The sequence below is a fragment of the Rhinopithecus bieti genome, unplaced genomic scaffold, assembly GCF_001698545.2.
Source record: "Rhinopithecus bieti isolate Rb0 unplaced genomic scaffold, ASM169854v2 scaffold_20798, whole genome shotgun sequence".
In the NCBI taxonomy this organism is placed as follows: domain Eukaryota; kingdom Metazoa; phylum Chordata; class Mammalia; order Primates; family Cercopithecidae; genus Rhinopithecus; species Rhinopithecus bieti.
In genome coordinates, this window is record NW_016810106.1 from 811288 (window position 1) to 832882 (window position 21595).

The following is a 21595-nucleotide window of genomic DNA, read 5'->3' on the forward strand; positions in this document are numbered from 1 at the left end:
AAAGTCTGAGTGAAAATCAGTTCAGCTAAATGACACTATTCTCATTAGAAATCATATTAAAATTTTGCAACTAAAGGGTTAATATACTCTAAGGTATCTTTTTTGAATACGCCAGGTTTTGTCAATTTGCCTCTGCAATTTCTAAAGTATCTTTATCCTTATATCCATCCTCTCTGTAGCCTCCCAAAATAAAGAGTTAAATCTCTATCTTCACTAATCACAGAACCTTTTAACTATTCGCCCCTGGATTCTGTGTCTCCTCATTACTATCTATCTGAAACACAGAAGCCAGAGTAACACTTCCATTTTCACATCAGTATCTGGTAAATAGCCACTGACCCAGTCTCCCCAGTGATACCCTGTCAGTCTAGCTGCTCCACCATCCTTCCTCTCTCCAGACTTCAAGTTCAAGGAGCTTAATGCATCAGGGCACCTTGCCCTGCACCAACTCTAGTTAATTCATGTCCAGGCTGGCTGTCACTATATGCTTATAAGCTTTGGATACTGCCTATGATCCACCAAATAAAGTCGAGAACCCTTGGCATGGTATCAAGGATTCTCATAATGGGATATCATTTTCAGCCTTATTTACAAATAATATGAATGATATCCTAAACTAGGATATCTCAACACTTAATATGTGCACAAATCATTTGGGGATCTTGCTTAAACTTTAGATTCTGTTTCAGTCAGGTCAAAGGGAGGGCCTGAGATCCTGCATTCCTAATGAGGGCATGTTGATGCTGCTGTTCCACAGACCACAACTGGAATGCCCTCTGGTCTTGGTTAATTGGTTGATACCTCAAAGCCAAGCTCAAATGCAACCTCCTCACTAAAATTTTCCCTGATTTTCTGAAGTAAATACGTACTCTTTCTCCCTGGAATTCTTGTATGTTTGATTGGGAAATCAATCACCAAACAGGCCCAACTAGCAGAGTTTTCATATATATTTCCATTTTAAGACAAGTTTTATTGTTTCCCTCTAAGTTGACCCAAGCATACCTTTAAATGATCTGCATATTCATGATTAGTTCTGCACAGTAATTAAAGTACTGCAGGAAGCTCCCATTCATTCAGGGTAAAATAAGCAGAAAAATGTGAACAACTTAAATGGTGCAGAATTGCATGATAATAATTTATGTTCATCGTAATAACCCAGAGGCATAGGGAGCCTAAAATAGCTTCTGAATCATCAAAGAAAGATTAAAATTATATTCGGCATATTTTAGTGTTAAGTGAAATTGTGTTCTAATTCTCTGAAAACTGACATGGGTGTGTGTGTGTGTGTGTGTGTGTGTGTGTGTGTGTTCTGATTCCTTGAAAACATATAAGAAATGTGTAATTGTCATTGTCAGTTACATGCAATATTTATCACCCTTAGCACCAATTCTGTGCCTGTCATTCCCCTATCACACATGCATACACACTCACATGCACACACACCCATACGATTTCTCAGAAAATAAAATAGGAAGGCTTGGATTCTACTATGCATCCAAATTCCCAAAATAAACTCCTTGGAGCCCTCTTTTTTCTCCCCCTAAAATTGAAGACCTTGTAGTTATCTGGACTAAGCCTAGATACAGGCTATTTCCCCATCATTATATATTTTCATAATGAATGCATATTGTGTTTCATTCCACAGGGATTTGCAATGGGCGACATGCATTCCCATACTAAAATCTAAAAAATGAATTAAATATGCAGAAGAGAAAAATAACAGCCAAATATAAATGAAGCCAGGAAGAGCAGTTGCTGGGCATGGGTTTCCTAAGGTGTTGCCTCATTGTTGGCCTGGAGCAGGGGTGTCAGTATGCTTAGGTCTCACTTCCTGCCTCCACTACCTCTTTCCTTTCTCCTTCCCACAACCTGCCAGGTAGTTGGATAGGTTTTAACCCGTTCTTCCACTCTGGGACTTGTGTATACATATATCCTCCTTTTTCCAGAGGTGATGTATGCCTCCTGTCCTCCCTGGGAATATATTGGAATTCTTGCTTCATTTACTAGGAGAATAAATCATACAGTTGTTCAATATTTTCTTAAAACATGACATTCAATGCATTATTTCCCTAATAAACTATTGTTCCCTCCCCCTACCCACCACTTCCACTCCAATGACACTTTCTTTCATCCAGAAATCTACCTCCTTCCAAGGAAGTGGGACATAGGTTTCATTCTGCATGTGTGTATTCATCTTCTAGGCCCCCAGACTTTGGCCAAGTGAACTTCATTATTGGCTGAAAGTCTCACTTCCGATCAGTGGGGAATCCTTCTCATCCTCTTGGCTTTCTTAACTCTGGCATCATTCACAATGGAGTCTGGCTATACAATCAGGAAAGATTTCCTCTAGTTGGGGTGAGCCTGGAGTGGGCCCTGCATTGCCAGTGGGCCCCAAAGCAGCAGCAGGTGAGGTCTAGCTCTTCAGCTGACACCCTGCCACATCCTGTTTGCTCCTCCAGAGCCTCACTCAAGAAATAAACAGATGACAGCCAAGCACGGGCTTCTCTAGGACTCTCATGGCTCCCCCAGTTACCTTTGGGGGAGGCCTTTCTCAGGACATTTAATAGTCTGTATGCACACGTAGCTATATTTTGCATAGTTGACCTGGCAAAAGTTAGAGTGGAGTCTGGGTCAAAACCCTGAGAGAGAGAATAGGCAGGCACAGATGCAGGACACAGGACTGTCAATGGAAGGAGGAAGGGGAGGGCCATAAGCTTTTATCTTCGAGGCCCCTTCATGGATACTTGTCTTTGAAGGAAGAGATCCCCTTCCTAAAGAAGAAAACTAAACTCTACAGAATAAGTGTAGGTCAACGGGAGAGGCCCTGGGACAAAGTTGGAGTGGCTGTGCTGCAGAGGGGAAGACTGGCAGTCATTGCTAGGCTAGAAGCAAGACCCAAGTGAGTCTTGAGTGGCAGGACCCGGTGGGGGTGGGTTGTCCACAGGCTGGGGCCACTGCCAGTGGAATGTCCAGGGTGTCTTGGTCACTAGGAGAAGGAGTGTCTGTGTCTTAGTTCTTAAAGCATGAGGGAAGGAACTTCTTTCATAAGGATCAGGAGACTAACTGGAAGTTGAGCAGGCCTGGGCTGTTGCTGAGCAATGGTCACCCACTGCAGCCATCAGTCTACCAGCCATGGAGCATTCAGTACAAGAGGCTGTACTGGCCTCCCTTCCACAGCTGACCCATTTTGCCTGTGGACAACCCCCTGTTGTGGCCCTAGATACTTTATAGTAGACTAACAGAGGCTTGACCTTTTGTAAGTGGAAGGGAAACTTTGCACCCTGACAGAATTAGGACTGAGCAGAATGGACTGGAAATTTCCTCGAGCCAGGACAGCAGCTGTACAACATCCTGCCTCTGCTACACAAGCCCTCTCTTGCATTCTCCTCGCCTTACATTCTGTCTTCAGCTCCTAAGAATCCCTTGGTTTCTGATTGCCCATAACTTGTCTCCTGCTTGACTCAAAGCTTCAGGGTTTATGGTGGCCTGTTTCTTATAAATCTACCTTGCTTCTTACACACAATTTACCTTGACCTCTGCTATTTGTCTCTGCTATTTGATTCAAAGCGTTGGACTTCCTCTTATCCATGACAAGTACCTGGTTCTTCCAATTATGTTTTATTTTCCTCAGGCTCACTTTCTTACTCTTTATTTACGTTGACTGCCATTTACATCCATTGTGTAAAAATATTTAAAACCATCATGAAAAGTGCAGTCTTCATGTAGCGAAAAGTTACTAAAGATGAAGACAGAGTTATATCAGGATTTCATACATGACCAAGTTCTCGGCACTATGTCAACTCTTATTATCATGAGAGGCTATGTGATAATTATGATGATGCATACTCTACAATAGTGGGCCTCATTATTATGTTTTTATACAATCAAGGCACAATCTATTAGAATGGGAAGAGACCCTGGAGATAATAAGACACAACCCTACCATTTTACAGAGGGGTAAATTGTGGACCAGAAAGATTAAAGGCTTTGCCCCATATCATAGGGTTAATCAGTAACGATGCTAAGGTCAAAATCTGGGTCTTGACTTTTCTGGTTTAATACTCTTTCCACTATGTCGTAAGGTGATTTGACATACATAAGTGAGTAGAATTGTATTTTTTTAAAAAGTCAAAGTTTCAACAAGTGAAGCTCAAGAGGAATTTGTTTCACTCATTCATTCTGTTCCCATTTATTGAATGTCCACTATATTCAGGCCCTGTACTGGGCAAAGGAGGTGAAGTTGTGAGGAAGCAGAGGCCAATCCTATGAACCTTAAACATTAAGCAAATATCCATGCAAATAAATTACCTTGTATCTTATTGATTTGCAAATGCAACTACTTTTTAAACATCTCAGCACATTCAAATTTGAGACACGTTGTACCATCAATACCATCAATACGTCTTATGATGCAGTTGGCCTGTAAGTGAGTCAAGTTCTTCCGGATTGTATATGAATTTGCTTCTTTCACCCAGGCCACTTTCAACATGGGATTCCTTTTAAACTATACTCTCCACTTGAGGTTTTCTGGACCACAGAAAACTTGTTGGTGGACTTTAGACCACAAACCCGCAAGATGATCACCTCCTGATTCTCTCCTGAAAAGGAGAGACTTTTCTTTCTCCTTCCATCTGGAGCTAAGGTTGAAACTGGCAAGTTTCCTTGCTGTCCCTTTCTACATGCTGGGTTCATTTCTCATGTGCCCTTACATCAGTAGGCCAGCTTTGCATGGGAAATCTCATGCTAAATTCTTCACCTTGAGCTTCTTTTCATGAACTTTCTCAGAGGTATGTACAATAATGGTGCATTTTACAATTAGTGGCATCTTAGGTTCTATAAAATATAATAATTATAAATTGTGATAAGAATTGTGAAAAAAAAAACAGTGCAAAATGGTACAAGAAAATATAATAGGTGACCTAATTTAGATCAAAGGCCTCTATGAATAAGTGACAGGTAAACTGAGTCCCAAAGACTAAGACAATAGGCCCAGGAGTTAAGCATCTCAGACAGGGAGAACAGTCTGTGCAAAACCCACTCAGGTAAAAAAAAGAAGACAGCATTGTGTTTAAATCCTTTTAGTGTGATGATCTCCAAAGTGTTAATATCCAAAAGAAAATAATGTCTTTTCAATGAATAGCTTTTCCTTGAAACTGAAATAGAAATATGATGGATTCTGATTTCTACACTACTTTCTTAAAATTGTATTTTAAAAGCCAATAGAGTTATGCCCTGTAATTATAATTATCACCCACAATTTCCTCAATCTAAAGTTGATTATGTTCTCTGTTGCTGTGCTAAAAGCACAGTGACTTGACATGTGGAACAGTAACAAGATAAATTGTCACCATTACATATGCCTTTTGCATAGGGGAGGTATTAAAACCATTCCCTCTCACTGTTTTTCTAGAACAGCCTCATCTCCAGGTTCTGAGCATTCCAGACAGGGGGAATAGCCCATGGCACTAGAGAATAAAGTATGATTTTTAATAAGTTCATGAAAGGAGCCTTCCCAGCTGGTATATGGAGAACACCATTCCTCTCAGCCAATCCTCTGTAAATCGGTGCAAAAGCCAATGCCCACTGCAGCATTCCTCAAATGGTGCTTCCTGAGACTTCAAAAAAGTGATGGTAACAAAAGCACAATTCCTGCTATTGTGAAATATATATAGTCATGAACCACATAACAAAGTTTCAGTCAAAGATGGACCATATATATAACAATGGTCTTATAAGACTATATTATCATATTTTTAATGTGCCTTTTCTATATTTAGACATGTTTGGATACATAAATACTCATTGTTGTATTACAGTTTCCCACAGTATTCAGTACAGTAATGTGCTGTGCAGGTTTATAGCCTAGGAACAATAGGCTATACCATAAAGCCTAGGTGTGTAGGAGGCCGTACCATCTAGGTTTATGTAAGTACAGGCTCTCATGTTCACACAACCATAAAATTGCCTAATAATGCATTTCTCAGACCATATCCCTCATCACTAAACAAGGCATGACTGTATCTTGTTTCCTGATATACAGCGCCTAAAATTCTTGGAATCTCCAGAGTGATAAGAGTGTCTTTTGTATGCTAATGAGATGGCTGGTGACCTTCCTAAACTGCTTCAGGAAGGGGGCTGGTTTCCAGAAAGACCCAGACATGATTACAAAGTTGAAACTTTCAATTCTATCCCCCAATCCCCAGAAAGGGGAGAGAGGAGAGAAACTGAAGATTGAGTTGATCACCAACGGCCCAATGATGTCATCAATCATGACTATGCAATGAAGACTCCATAAAAACCTGAGAAAGGACAAGGTTGGACAGAGCTTCCAGAAAGCTAAACACGTGGAGATTCCTGCAGGGTAGAGCACCTAGAGAGGGCAGGGAAGCTCCATGCCCTTTTCCACAGACCTCACACTATGCATCTCTTCCATCTGGCTGTTCAACTGTATCCTTTGTAATGTCCTTCATAATAAACATGTAAACATAAGTAGAGTGTTTCCTGAGTTCTGTGAGCTGCTCTAACAAATTAATCAAACTCCAGGAGGGGGTTATGGGAACCCCAATTTATAGCCAATCGGCAGAGGGGCAGGCCACAAACTAGGGCTTGTGACTGGCATCTGAAGTGGGATGCAGTCTTGCGGGGCTGAACCCCCAACCTAAGGGATCTGATGCTGTCTCCAAGTAGATAGTGACAGAATTAAGTTGACTCAGAGAACAACCACCTGGTGTCCACTGGAGAGCTGGCTGGAGAATTGATTGCTTGGTGTGTGGGGAGAAAAACACCATCCATCTGGTCACAGAAGCATTGTTTTCTGTGTTGAATAGAGAAGAAAGGACAGGAAAACACATCTTGGCTTTTTTCCACTATCTCCTAGTGTCTTTTTCTCATGCATGGCTCTACAGCAAATAGCACCCAGGGATTTCCTTGCGATTAACAGACCATCTTAAAACTTTGAAAATTCCAATTTGTTATAAATGTATTGAACAATCAGTACACTTTTACTTGTATTTTCGGAGTTCTGCTATAAGAGTTTCTTAATAAAGTAAATGGTAAAGTCCTGTTAATTTACTGCATTGTAGAAGTGCCCAGTTATAGTATAGCTTGTCCAGATGAAATTTCCTTTCTTTTCAATCCAGCTCAGTGATCCTAAGTGACCAAAAGACATTAATTCCTAGGAGCATTTTCAGTCTTTGCTCTATTTTGTACCTAGATTGTGAGACACTCAGACCTAAATGTCAGTGTGTATTTGCTAGGCTGGAATGTAGCATGCATGGAATTTCCTTTGCAGGTCTCTCCCTAAGACTGGGGACATATTCAATCCAGGGAGTCAAGAGACTTACAGAGGGTTGCTTCTTTGTCACTTGTCTGCCATGATCAAACAGAAACAGAAAGAGTGGTCAACAGGAATGAAATTTGTTTGGACAGCTGCCATCTCTGCAGCCTAATCCTATTTTGGGTTGAGGACTTCTCACCAGATGGCCCTTTATCTTATTTCATCTGGACCCCAGGTCAATCATTATTCTCCAGAAAAATAAATTTCCCTACCCTACCCTACCACGATTGTTTCATTCAGAGAAGATCCTTAGGCTTTGATAAAGAGCCGTGGATGGCAGATCATCCATCTATCCATTTATCCATTCATCCATTCAAGCAGTGACTGATGGGCACCTACTACCTGTTCTGTGCTGTTCCATGTCCGAGACATATTCTGTGCATCAAAGCTGCTTGTTGTGTTGTTTATCTTCATCTTCTTCCTATTTTTCTTCTCCTCTACCCTTTACTCTTCCTCCTCTTTCTCAGTTTAGGGTTTGTACTTGCTACGGTTTGAATGTGTACCCTGTAAAATTCAGGAGTTGCCAAGATGATAGTATTAAGAGGTGGGGACTTTAAGAGATGTTTAGGCTATGGGGGCTCCTCCCTTGTGAGTGGGATTGAGGTTCTTATAAAAGAGGCTTCACACAGCGTTTGACTCATTTGCTCTTTTACCCCTGAGGATATAGTGTTCCTCACTTCCAGAGGATGTGCCATCAAGGCAACATCTCAGAAGCAGACACAGCCCTCACCAGGCAACCAAACCTGCTGGTGCCTTGATCTTGGACTTCCCAGCCTCCAGAACTGTGAGAAAAATAAACGTTTGTCTTCTATAAATGATCCAGTCTGCAGTATTTTGTTAGAGCAGCACAAACATACTAAGAAATACTGTGAAAGTTGATTTGGGTGTCAACTTGACTGGATCAAAGGAACCCAAATAGCTGGGAAGGCATTATTTATTCTCAGTGCTTCAGTAGGGCACTGAGCCCATTCCCCTTCTGCTGAAAGGGAAACCCAACTCATTTGGCATTTAATTAGAATAATTCGGCTGCTTTAAGTGTGTCTGTGAGAGTGCTCCTGGGGGAGACTGGCATGTAAGTAGGTGAACTAGAATGGGGAAGATCCACTCTCAATGCAGCAGACGCCATCCAATGGGCTGCGGGCCTGAAGGGAACAAAAAGGAGTAAAGTCAAATTCTCATCCTCTCACTTCCAAAGCCAGGAGACCCTTCTTCTCCTGTCTTCAGACATCAGAACTCCAGTTTCTCTGGCCTTTGACTCACATCAGCAGCTCCTGGGCCTTTGGCCTTGGACTGAGAATTACACTGACAGCTTCCTCGGTTCTGAAGCCTTGGGATTGGGACTGAGTCAAGCTACTGACTTTCCTGGTTCTCCAACTTGCAGTTGGTCTATCTTGGGACTTCTCAGCCTCCATAATTAAATAAGTCAAATACTCTAATAAATCTTTCATCTCTGTCTCTATATATACATATATATGTCTTATTGGTTATATTTCTCTGGGGAACCTTGACTAAAACAATACTGTTGGCCAATTATTTGATCAAATCATTGTAATTGGTTTGAAAAATGAAAGGTGGCCTCAAAATGAGTAACTCTAACTTCAACTGGTAACTTCAGTCTTTGCAGAACAAAGTGATGTCTTACCTCCATGATCAAAACAAGGCAGGCACTCGGCTATTGTGGTTCTGAAGCACTTTCAGAGAAAATATAGTGAACCAGCTGACACTAATAAAGTTCCCCCAAATTTGATTAAACTTAAAACTGCCCCTTTTGCCTGGGAAAACCCATAAGCTTATGTGAGTAAATAAGCCTCTTACTTAAAAACTAAACTTTGAAATTTGGAAAGAAAAGCTGCAGAGTTGTTGCCCCAGTACGCAAGGACTGTTCCAACCTGGAGTGTTCATTGGAATTTCAAAGGGAAATGAAAACAGGTGAGAACATACTCTTATTCACAGGTTGTGGGAACCCACACATGGGATAACGTAGAATCCAATAACTAATACACTTACTAGATAACTGATTGGCTTTAATGTGAAAAAGTTTGAGGCACAGGACCCTTGGAGGGAAAATCATCGATCTCACCACCTATGATCCCGAATCAAAGACAAAAACGATTATTTCCTTTCTCCTCTGCCCTTCTTCTAAGTTGCTGGTAAATGGCCACACATAAGCTAGGAAAGGGGAGTAGGTGATGCAGAGCAGTGGTTCTCAAACTTTACTATTTTGCTACACACTAGAATCACCTGGTAGTTTTCAAGAATCCTGATGCCCCAGTCATGTTGACAAGTGCAGTGAGAGCAACCCATTAAATCAGGATACAGGAGCAGGTGGGGGAGAACTCACAATTGGCAATTTTTTGAAGGCCTCCAAGTGCCTCCCATGCAGAGCAAGTTTGAGGCCAGAGGTATAAGTGGTGCTTCTCAATGAGGCAGGATCTGAGACAAGACACAAGCTGCCAGCTGGCGTGGTCCCCAACTGCACTTTAAGTAACAAGGTGTAGAGTTTCTCTCCCCAATCCAGCCCTCACAATGGTGTCCTGGCAAAGTGAAAGAAGCTGAAAGAAAAGAGAAGTGAGCCTGGGCACACCTATAAGCAGGATGTAGGCAAAGAGGCTCATCAAATCAACACAGCCTGGAAGAAGGGATAAGAAAGCCTGTGTGTTCTCAGGAGGATAGAACTACTTATCATTTGAGGCAAGACATCCCACTGTCCCATGAAAGCTTTTCTCCTCCCCGACCCCGATACCATGCGCTCAGGAAGAATTCATTTGTCCTGTATCTCCAACTGGAGGGCCCAAATCCCTCTGCCTCCCCATAATTACGATTGGATGAGAAAGGATTGGACTTAGGCCATAACCTAAGCATTGGCATATGTTCAAGGTTCTCCCATCTTGAAAGCTGAAAGCAAGCCAACCCACCTCCGTGGACTTTTGCTTTCCTTCCAGCCCAAGCTCCCTTCTTTCTTGCACACAGACAGCTTTTAAAAGGACCTATTATCGGCACCCACCCTCTTAGTTTTCATCCCGCCAGTATGTAATATGGGCATTTTGTTTATCATAGACTTCTTTACATTAATTTTGACTTCTAAAAAACAGTGCCTTAAAATATCAACCTTGCTCCTTTTGCAGTTTATAAGTATGATGATTGGGTTTTCATGCCCATGCGTGAGATGTGTCTCCCTCAAATCTTTTTATGAAGTAGATGCATTATCTGTCTGACATGAAAAAGAAAAAAATTATTTATCTTGAGTAGTTCATTTTTGGCACCCTCCTCCCCTTATATTTAGCCCCAAGGCTCTTGTCTCACCCTAGTCTTAACCATTTCCATCTGCTCCTCAACCCACTACAGTCTGTTCTGCTATCAATGCAATAGAAACTAATCTCGAAAGACTCAATAAAAATTCTTCTGTGTCATTCGTTTTAAAGGACAATTTTTTAGTCTCTGTTTTCCATGCCATCCCTTTAAGCACTTCGAATACATCAAACCACAAAACATACACAAATACAATGATCATGAAAAATGTTACTAATACCTATGTCTATTCCTAAAATGTCAACGTCTTGTTTTCTTCCCCCTTTCTTAATTTTTTATACTATGCCTATACTACCTAAGATTATAGCAGTACTTAATCAAAAATCTCAAGGTTATAGTATTCCAAACCAGAAAGAAAAGGAATATCAACTTAGACAGCCAAAGTCGTAGGATCTGGTTGAACCATTGATTCTTAGTCAGGGCAGGAGGCCAGATTATTTCTCTGAAGATTATCTAAATCCAAACCATGGACATCAGGCTGCAACTTTCTTCTTAAGTTAATCTTGACTTTTCACATCAATTAAAAAAAAATAAGTCTACATTTTCCCCATGGATTTTAGTTTTTAGTAGCCTGGAATTTCCCTATCAAACATTGATGTCTATCTTGGCTACCGTAACATAGCCCATTGTCCTGTCATTGTGATAACTGGGCCTGGTCTATTGGTGTTATTTTAAATGTGTGGCTCCCTCATTAGTGTCTCATCCTGAGTGAGACTATCCCGAGGTTTCATCTCTCAGGACAGGTAGAAACAGGGTAGTACAATGCATTCTCCTTCTTAAGATATTTGTTGACTTCATCATCTTGGAACACAGTTTCGATCCTTTTTCTAGTTATTGTGTGTGACCACTGGTGCTTAGAAGGCCCTCCTGTTCTTGGTAGAGTTTCCGTATATTTTCCCTGGGTAATTTGCCTAACTCTGTTTCCTGTACTACCTCTTCTCTAGTTATGCAGTTTGACATGAGTTTTATGTCTATATTTTAAAATCAAATAGAGTTAATAGAAATAAAAAACTAATTTATATTAACTTCCTCATTCAAATTAATAAAAAATTAAACATATCCCATGATAGCCAAATTTCTATGTTCATCCTAATTATCTTTAATATATATTAACTTTTATCTGAATATCATTATAAAATTTTGGCCTTTCACAAACTCATCAGATTTCAGTCAACTACAATTATTATAGCTTTTTTGATTCTCAAATTATAACTTGGCCAGCAGGAGACCTTGAAGCCGGCTCCTTTGTCCTTTCAGCACTGTCTCTGGCATTTTTGAAACTATCTTTCCTATCTGGAAACAATAGGGTACTCTAGGTTCATGCTGCTGTTTGTGTATGTGTGGTCCAGGGGTGCTAGTTCCTTCTAGTGAGGGTGAGAGATAGAGACCCAAATCTGGGCGTTTAGGAGTTCATGTGAGTATAGGCAGTGACCAAAATGCTACTGAAATGGGAGAGTTCCCTGACCCCCCTTGCAGGATGTGTGACAGGGGTGCGGCTTGTGTGTTCGGCCACTATCATGGCTCAAACCCCTTACAGGAGGGGGAGCATGCAGTTGGGCAGGCGCAGGAGCCAGGGTAAGCTCTTTTGGGCTTCGGCACCACAGTAGCATCTAGGGGTGGGTGCCTGTGACTCCCAAAGCCCCACTGGGTGTGTTACAGTGCTCTTTTTAGCTCTGCCATCCACAGATGGCTTAAGTGTTAACCAGCTTAGTGCCCTCTTGGTACCTGGATCCTCTTCTGGCATCCAGGAAGAATCAGGTCACATGGACAAATTTAAGGATGGTAAATGTGGGAAATTGTATTGCCGGATGGGAGTGGATCTCAGCAGGATGGATGGGGAGCTGGAGAGGTGATGGAGTGGAAAGAATATCTTCCCCTGGAGTTCAGCCATCCAGCAGCCGATCTTCTCTCCAACTGTCCCCAGCTGAACTCCTCTTGATGTTCAGATGCCCCTTCTCTTCTCTCATCTGTTGTGCAGCTCTTCTGCTCATTTGCTCTTCTGCTCGTGGATCGTGGAGTTTGGGATTTATATGGGTACAGGATAGGGGGCATGGCAGGCTAAAAGGCAACATTTGGGCATGAAAACAGGAATCCCTGTTCTCATTTAGGGCCGTGGATTTCCAGGCTTAAGGGTGGGGCCTTTGCCAGGGAACTGCCCTCTTTACCCAGTATTTAATTTCCTTGCCTCCTGTCCATATCATAGGCAGTACCAAATTGCTACTGCTGTTGGAACACATAGCTAGGAAAAAATATTGCTTTTTAATGCTGTGAGTTCACATTGGGTTTTTTTCCCTAATATTATTAACATAATTAAATTGCTGTACCTGACTGTTCTCAGAGGATGAGGTTTTATCGACCTCTAAGACTTTCTAATATATTAGTACAACAAATGACCTCAGATTGAACCTTATCTACTTCATAGTTCCAGCCCTGATATTAATCTGCCTTTGTGCTTGGCTTCATATCACACTGACGTTCAAGACTCAATACTTGGTCTTTGTTCCAACATCTTGTTGTGGCCCTTATCTCACCGATTCCCAAGTTCAAACCCCATCCCAGATGACTTCTTGGCCCCTGGGAAATGCATGGAAGAGATTTTGCCCCTGAGGAATAATTGTTCAGGATGGTGGCATATTAATCTTCTATTACAAGGAAGGCCTGGCTTCACTTCTTGTGAAAAGAGAAGACTTTTTTCTGTTTCATGATTCAGTTTTGAAGAACCTGGTATTTCCTTTTGTTCGTATTTCTTCTACCATCAGTTCCATATCTGTCTCTACAATTTTCTTTCAACACATTTAAACATAGGAATACAAAGCAAGAATGATGCAGCCTCTGTACATTCTCTTCGATACGAACATTGAAAGGACAGAAGCACTGTTTTTTCCTCTGTCTCAACTTCGTATATTTCCTTCTAGAAGTCTTGGTTTTCTTACATTTTAAAATTATATCCTCCTTAACTGATAACTCCAGATTTGCTGATCAAGGGATCTGGAACTCCACAAGTGTTGTACTGGCCATAAGTTTAGTTTCCATCCACAGGATGGGGGTAATGGGGGTGGCCACCACCTTGGGGGTTGTGTCATAGATACCCTTGCTACCATTATACTTAGCAGGAAGGCTCTAGACAAGGAAATGGGAGAACATTTACTTACAGAGAAAAGACCTAGAAAGCAGTGAGCACAGGGGGCACATATCTGATCTCTTATTCAGTGTAAGTTTAGCAGGGTGGATTTTGATTTTTACAGCAGCCCAGGTTTCATTTTATGCCTTTGAGCTATGGTAGAGTGCATGAGATATTTGTTGAAGGCTGCCCATTAGCCTAGGCAAAAAATGCATTATAAAATGTGCATACATCTTTTAATACTAAGGAAAATTTTATAAATTGTAATTCTCATATATATATACACACACATACACATACAAATGATAATTCAATGTATGTGAATGTAAAATTTGCCATGTATGAGCCAGGCTGTACACTAGGCACCTAACACTGAATAACTCTTTAGTCCTCACAATAGCAAGCTGAGACAGGTTCATGATTACCATTTTAAAGATGGGTAAACAGAGGCTTAGTGAGGTTATGTAAATTATTCATGTTCTTTTTTTTTTTTTCTTTTTTTTTGAGACGGAGTCTTGCTCTGTCACCCAGGCTGGAGTGCAGTGGCACAATCTCCACTCACTGCAAGCTCCGCCTCCCAGGTTCACACCATTCTCCTGCCTCAGCCTCCCAAGTAGCTGGAAGTATAGGCGCTCGCCACTACGCCCGGCTAATTTTTTTTTGTATTCTTTAGTAGAGACGGGGTTTCACTGTGTTAGCCAGGATGGTCTCGATCTCCTCACCTCGTGATCCACCCGCCTTGGCCTCCCAAAGTGCTGGGATTACAGGCGTGAGCCACTGGGCCCGGCCTATTCATGTTCTTAAACTAGCAGGTGGTGAGTTGTGATTCAAATCCAGGTACTTTGATTCTAACTCCAGAACCCATTGTCCTAAATACGTGTCTGTATGCATAACAAAAACTGGATCCTACCCTACATATAATTCAAAATTCTCCTTTTGTCACTTATTTTACTCAGAGCATTTCTTTCATAAAGTTTTAGAAAAGATTTTTTAAATGACTGTATACTGTCTTTTCTTAAAAAGGTAATTTTGCCAGCCTCCCACTCCCACTAATGAACATGTGTTTCAAATTTTTCAGTATTATAAACAATTATTCAATAAGTATTGAACAATAAGCAAAGCATTATACTTACTTTTGTTCATGTGTCTGATTATTTTCTTAAATTCATTGAAGGGAAATTACTGAGTCAAAGGAAATGATAATTTGAGTACCTACATTACCTGAAAGGCCTCCCAATCCAGACCCCAAGAGAAGGTTCTTCGATCTCATGCAAGAAGGAACTCAAGGTGAGTCCGTAAAGTGAAAGCAAGTGTATTATTAAGAAAGTAAAGGAATGAAAGAATGGCTACTCCATAGACAGAGCAGTCCCTGGCTCTAGTTGCCCATTTTTATGGTTATTTCTTGATGATATGCTAAACAAGGGGTGGATTATTCATGCCACCCCTTTTTAGACCATACAAGGTAACTTCCTGATGTTGCCATGGCATTTGTAAACTGTTATAGCACTGGTGGGAGTGTGGCAGTGAGGACCACCAGAGGTCACTTTTGTCACCATCTTGGTTTTAATGGTTTGGCTGGCTTCTTTAGTCCAAACTGTTTTATCAGCAAGGTCTTTATGTATCTTGTGCTGACCTCCTGTCTCATCCTGTGACTGAGAATGGCTTAACTTACCGGGAATGCAGCCCAAGAGGTCTTCGCATTTTTTTTTACCAAGCCCCTATTCAATACGGAGTTGCTCCGGTTCAAACACCTCTGACACCTATATAGATAGTACCAAATAAATTTTCACAGAGTTTGTGCGGACTTACACTTCTGCCAGCAATTTATTTTAGGGAGTCTTTTCAAACTTCCACCAGCACAGAAAATTTTCTTTTAAAAAGGTTTTACTATTTTAATGAGTGAATAAAATGTATCTTGTAACTGTTTTAATTAGTATTTGATTAGGTGTGTGAACATTTTTTCCTGGTAATTATATTTTGTACTTAAGTTTTCTGTGAGGATACTCTGCCCATGTCTTTTGGAGTATTCTGTTAATTGATCTGTAAGAGTACTTCATGTACTCTTTCAATATTATCTTTCTGCTCTGTTACTACAACTACTTCTTCTGATTTGTAATTTGATTGTTGTGAACATGTTCCTTGATGTAAAGGACTTTCAACTGTGTTAACAGTAAGCTCTATCTAACTTTTCCTTTGTAATTACTTACATTGCTTTTATGCTTAGAATATCGTTCCCTTTCCAGAAGTTTGTTATTTATTTATGTTTTTGCCTAAGTGTGGGTTTTTTAATCCATCTGCTTTTATTGTTGTTTTTGTCTTGGGCTGCTGGATAGTAAAGCTATAACTTGAGTTAATCAATTTTCCTAACCATTTGAGAAATAATCTCTGCCTTTCTCATTTTTGTTGTCCTTACTTTAAGCTGGAATACATGCTAGAATCTATTTCAGGGTTCATTGCTCTGTTCTATCAATCTGTCTACCAGCTGCTGAGCTAGTACCATACTGCTTTGGTTGCAGTTGCTTATAATATATTTTAATAACTAGTAGGATGTGCCTACACAATTGAAATGCTCTGATTCTCCTTTTTCAATACATTCTTAGTTTTTTGCTTGTTATTAATATAAATTTAAGAATCACAATGTCATATAAGAAAAATAACATTATCTTTTGATTGGCACATTTATTCATCATGTCATCACAATATTTAACATGTCATTGTAAAATCATGATAGTATTTATTTTCTTTTGATTGTGCTATTGTCAATTTTAGATCAGTGTTGCTGACTTCATCAAATGAATCTTTATACACTCAGCTTTTGTTTTATATCAAGAAAATCAGATAACATCGTATTATCTGTCTTTCTGAAATTCTGAAAGTTATCACTGGTAAAATTTTCAGAAAATGAAACATCTTTGGAAGTAATACAATACACACATATACATGTATATCCCCAGAATGTCTTCTAAAAGTTCATGACCCTTTTTCTTAAGGTTAGGTAAACTATGCCATGAAAATATCTGTTTAATTCAACTTTTCAAAGTTATGAACACTACTGTGCTTTAACAAATATTTTCATATTTGTTAAAATTCTCCTGTTTATTTTTATGTTTCTCTTCTACTTTTACATTTTAGTTTTCCTCTTCACCTTTATATATTCTCTAGAGTTACGTTAAAAGTTTTGAATTCATATGTTAACTTTACTAATTCTATTTTAATAATTTGTTCATTTTCTATGCTTATCTTTAGAAAATATTTTCTATTTTCATTGGTTTTGTTATAGACACCTTTTAATTATATATAATACATATCATTTAAAACTTATATATTTTGTCTTTTCCTATTGTCAAAGAGCAATAGTTCCATAAAAGGCTCACATAAAACAATTGCTTTCTGTCCATTTCTTCTTATACACCTTTGTTTTATATATTTATATATTTAATGCATAAAGTATCACTGATGATTTTATATTTTTATGTGTACTTTGCTCTATTGAATATTTTTGACTATGTACCCAGTCTTGAATAAAGTTAACATTAATACCTTTATTTTTTCTTTGTATTTTTCTAGTAAATCTTCATCGTTTTATTTTTTATTTATATGTGTCTCCTTGTTTTGGATAGGTTTCTTGTGAGCAGGTCATAGTTGGATTTTCTTAGCCCAATCCTGAAGTCTTAGTACTTTAAATATAGGAAGATAAATCACTTAAATTTATTGTTATAACTGGCTATCCTCCCATCCTGGGTAATTATTCTGGGTATCTGTGATTTTGCTCAGACAGGGCTCAGGGAAACTGAGTCTCAACACTGACATAGAAATCAGTTGCAGGCAAGAAAACCAGTAAAAACTCACAATTAGTCATGGGTAAAGAAAGGAGCATTATAAAAATGAAGTCTGTGGAATTGATCAGAAATCTAGAACAGGATACAAATCAAAGAATTAAAAATGTCAGATACAATTGAGGAGTGCGTTCATAAAACAAAGCCAGGACAGCTTCCCTGAGGAAAAGACACACAGGGAGATGCAAGTATTTTTAATCTTTTATAATGATAATGAAAAAAACAATGATGGCAACAAATTACAACAACTCATTTATCAAATCATAATTGGGCCAAACACTGAACTATGTTCTTTAGATAATCCATCCCCACAAGTACCCTAGGAAGTGTATGTTTTTCCAGTTTTACCAACAAGAAAACTCAGATTTTAAGTAGATAAGTTAATTTCCCTAAGACCAAAGTTAGGAAGTGTGTGAACCACTTTCAAAATAAGATCTCTCTCTCAAAAGTCTGTGACATTTTCTATTATATTATATGGTTTTTCCCCCTGGTAAAGGTTAAGCATCCCTAACCCAAACATCCAAAATGTTCCAAAATATGAAAGTTTTTGAACACCAAGATGACCCTCAAGGGAAGTGTTCACTGCAGGATTTCAGATTAAAGATGGTCAACTGGCATATACTCTGCAAATATTCCCCAGTTTGAAAAAGTCCCAAATCCAAAACACTTCTGGCCCCAACCATTTCAGATAAGGGATACTCAACATGTATTAACATTTTTCTTGGTTTTATTTTCCCCATTTCTATAAGTATGTATTTTTCTTTGACTTCTTCAAATTCAGTTTTTGTTTGTTTGTTTGTTTGTTTGAGATGGAGTCTTGCTCTGTCATTCAGGTTGGAGTGCAGTGGTGCAATCTCGGTTCACTGAAACCTCTGCCTCCCTGGTTCACATGGTTCTCCTGCCTCAGCCTCCCGAGTAGCTGGGATTACAGGCGTGTGCCATCACGATCAACTAATTTTTTGTATTTTTGGCAGAGGCAGGTTTTCACCATGTTGGCCAGGCTAAACTCCTGACCTTAAGTGATCTGCCCACCTCGGCATTCCCAAAGTGCTAGGATTACAGGTGTGAACCACTGGGCCTAGCCCAAATTCTGTTTTTTAAGATCACACTTGAATGCATACATTCTCTAATCATCAAATTCATGAATGATATAACTTTTGACTCTTTACAAGATGAAGAATTTCATACTCTTCTTTCCCACATACACTCCTTTTCCTCCATTCTCGCCAATGACATTTAGAATTATGGACCTATTTATCACTTTTATTCTATCTCAAGAAAAATTTCCAGCTCTACTTTATTTACAACATTTTTTAAACTTAATTTAGTATGTTTAGCTGGGTTATCACAATTCTTTTGAACTCATTTTGCTATTGAGTTTTGTCTTTAGCATGTTGTTTCACTGGAACATTTCTTTAATTTTTTCGAGAAAAGTGCATGGGTGGTATCTTTTTTGAACCCTTGACTAGAATGTCTAAGAATCTCTTTTTGTTTTCTTTGCAAATTAACATTTCAGTTTGAGTCATAAGCACTTTCTAGTACCATTCAGACTTTACTCGTTTCTCATGTGGCATCTAGTCTTGTGCTGTACCCTTAATTCAGCCTATTCTCATTTTTATCATAAGTAACATTTGTTTTGTCTGGATGTTTGTAGAATATTTTAAAATCTTTTCCATTTGAACAAATTTGCTAGATTATGTCTGGGTACATCTTTAATTTTGCCCTGAACATGGTGCAGTATTTTAAGTTGTAAATTTTTTTTTTCTTTTAGCTCAAGTTTTCTTCCATTTTTCTCCATGTTAAAGCAACATCATTTGTTCTGGTTATATTTCCCTTGGGTCCTTCTTATCCATCGAGTAAGTCTTATTTTTGATCGACCAAATTACCTATCTTTTCTGTCATCATTTTTTGTTTCTTTTCTCTGCATCGATAGAAAACTTCTCTACCTTGTTTTCTATATTATTTATTTGGCTTTTTGTAATTTCAATTCTGGTCTTCACTTCATTAGAATTGAATTTTGATTCCACAATTTTATTTTTAGTTTACCTGAATTCAATTCTTACATGTCAGTTTCCCTTTCAATCTCAGAATCTCAAGTGTCACCTTTTTCATCAATTTCATTCTTACTTCAGAAAGCACATACTGCCTAGTATTAAGAACACAGAAAAAGCAAGATTAAATCTTTTTTCTGTTTTATGCAGTTAGCTTTTCCTTAAACAGGCATGATTTTTCTCTGCCTCATTGGTCTAGCGAGTCTCCTGTTATATGTTACAGAATATTTTTCATAGACTCAATGTATCTTTATACCATCCCCCAACACATATGCACTTACTCCCTCTCCAACAAGGAAATCGCTGTCCAAATTGTTTGTACTCTGGATCTGCCAGAATCTTCCTCTTAAATGTTTAACTGGAGAGCAAGCTATGGTGCCTAGCTAGCAATGTGTACCGTTACACTATGACATGAATTCCTCTTGCTTCCCTGTTTCTTTGTAAATGAAAGGTGAATTCATTACTAAATACTCTGAAACATTCCATAGTCTTTTTGTGGCCTGAAACAGTGCATGGGAAGCTCTGATTCCAAGACACAGAGCTCTCAATGTATCTGGCATTGTATTTTCCAAAGATGGCCACTGCACTATATACCTCATTCCTTGGTTCTTCTAACAGTGACATCGAACATCCTTCACCATGAGGTGAAGTCTGTGTTCTCCCCTCTTGAGTCCAGATGGAATTTTGTAACTGCTTCCATGAACAGGACGCAGCAGAACTAATACGGCTGACTTCTGAGGCTGTGAAAGTCATGTTCTATGAAAGTCACATGGCCTCCTCTCTGAGGCAGGTACACTGGGAGCCCGGAGCATGCATGCATTAAGTCTGGCTGCCGAGGCTGTCATGCTGGAGCGATCAGGATGAGCCCACAAACAGATGTCCGAAGAGGCCCAGCTATTCTGACCCTCAGCTGTTTGTCTTTGTAGCCCAGGTGCCGGGTGCCAAATGAGATGATTCTAGCTGACAGTAGAGTCCAGCTCTCCCTCCTAAGCCCTGTCCTGACTGCAGATTTCTTGAGCAAAATACATATTGTTTTAAGCCACTAAGTTCTGGGGTGGGTTGTTACCCAGCAGTAGATAATTTTTTTAAAGTTTCCCATCCTTATTCCCACTTATATTATATTACTTTATATCCCTCGGAATACTCTGCAATCACCCGCCCCTTTCACCAAGGCTCATTGCGCCTTTCTGGGAGTTACAATTGCACAGATAGATTCAGCAAGGTGAGAATGCCATCCTCGGGCAGCCAGGAGGTGACTGTCAGGCTTTTTGGTTGGGGAACCAGCCAGCATCCCCTCTGCAGAACCTTCCTCTCTTCTTCCTACAGAGGAAGTAGGCACTCCTCTTCCTTGGCCATCCCATCTGTTCTGTGTGAGGAGTAATTTCCCTGAGAAACTGACCATCCATAGTCGGGATCCTGGGTTTTCAGCCCTTTTATGTCCTGTCAGCCTCTTTGGATTTTTCTTGGGTAAAGGAAATTAGGAGGGGGAAATCCAGGCAACCATCATGATCCAGAAGCTCAGCATCTCAACTTTCATTCTGAGATTCAGATATGCCGCCAAAACAACAGTCAGACACAAAATAAAAAGGCAGGTTTCCTCTCTTCCACTTCCCCGTTCCCTGGCCATGTCATTAGTCGTCTATGCTCCCTCCCTGCGGGACTCCACGGTGTGAGGATTCCCAGAGAATGAAAACAACCAGCGTCATCTTTAGAGACAATTGTTCCTCTTAGTCCTTTTTTCTAAAGCCCCAAATACAATAAAAAAGGGCAATGAATATAAATACTAAAATACAAAAATTGTCTAACTCTAGGTTTCTTTTGATACCATTCCAAGCCAATTCTTCTCAAGTCATGATGTACACCTGCAGAGCTTGTTAAACTTTAAATTCTGATTCAGCATATCTGGGCTGAGAGTCTCTCTCCTCTCATTCTCTCTCTCTCT

General features: G+C 39.7%; 1 long non-coding RNA gene across 3 annotated transcripts in view; it reads right to left on the minus strand.

Annotated features, from left to right (window-relative positions):
* LOC108541742 (uncharacterized) overlaps window positions 1-21595 on the minus strand; it is a 58985-nt gene that overhangs the window by 25711 nt on the left and 11679 nt on the right. The window contains exons 2-3 of one of the 3 annotated variants that reach the window (XR_001889049.1): window positions 9344-9419; window positions 7679-7840 (exon numbers count right to left, since the gene is read on the minus strand). The exons of 1 other annotated variant lie outside the window; for it this stretch is intronic. This is a non-coding gene — a long non-coding RNA (uncharacterized LOC108541742). The remainder of the gene's footprint in view (window positions 1-7678; window positions 7841-9343; window positions 9420-21595) is intronic. One more of the 3 variants, XR_001889048.1, reaches the window with a different exon arrangement.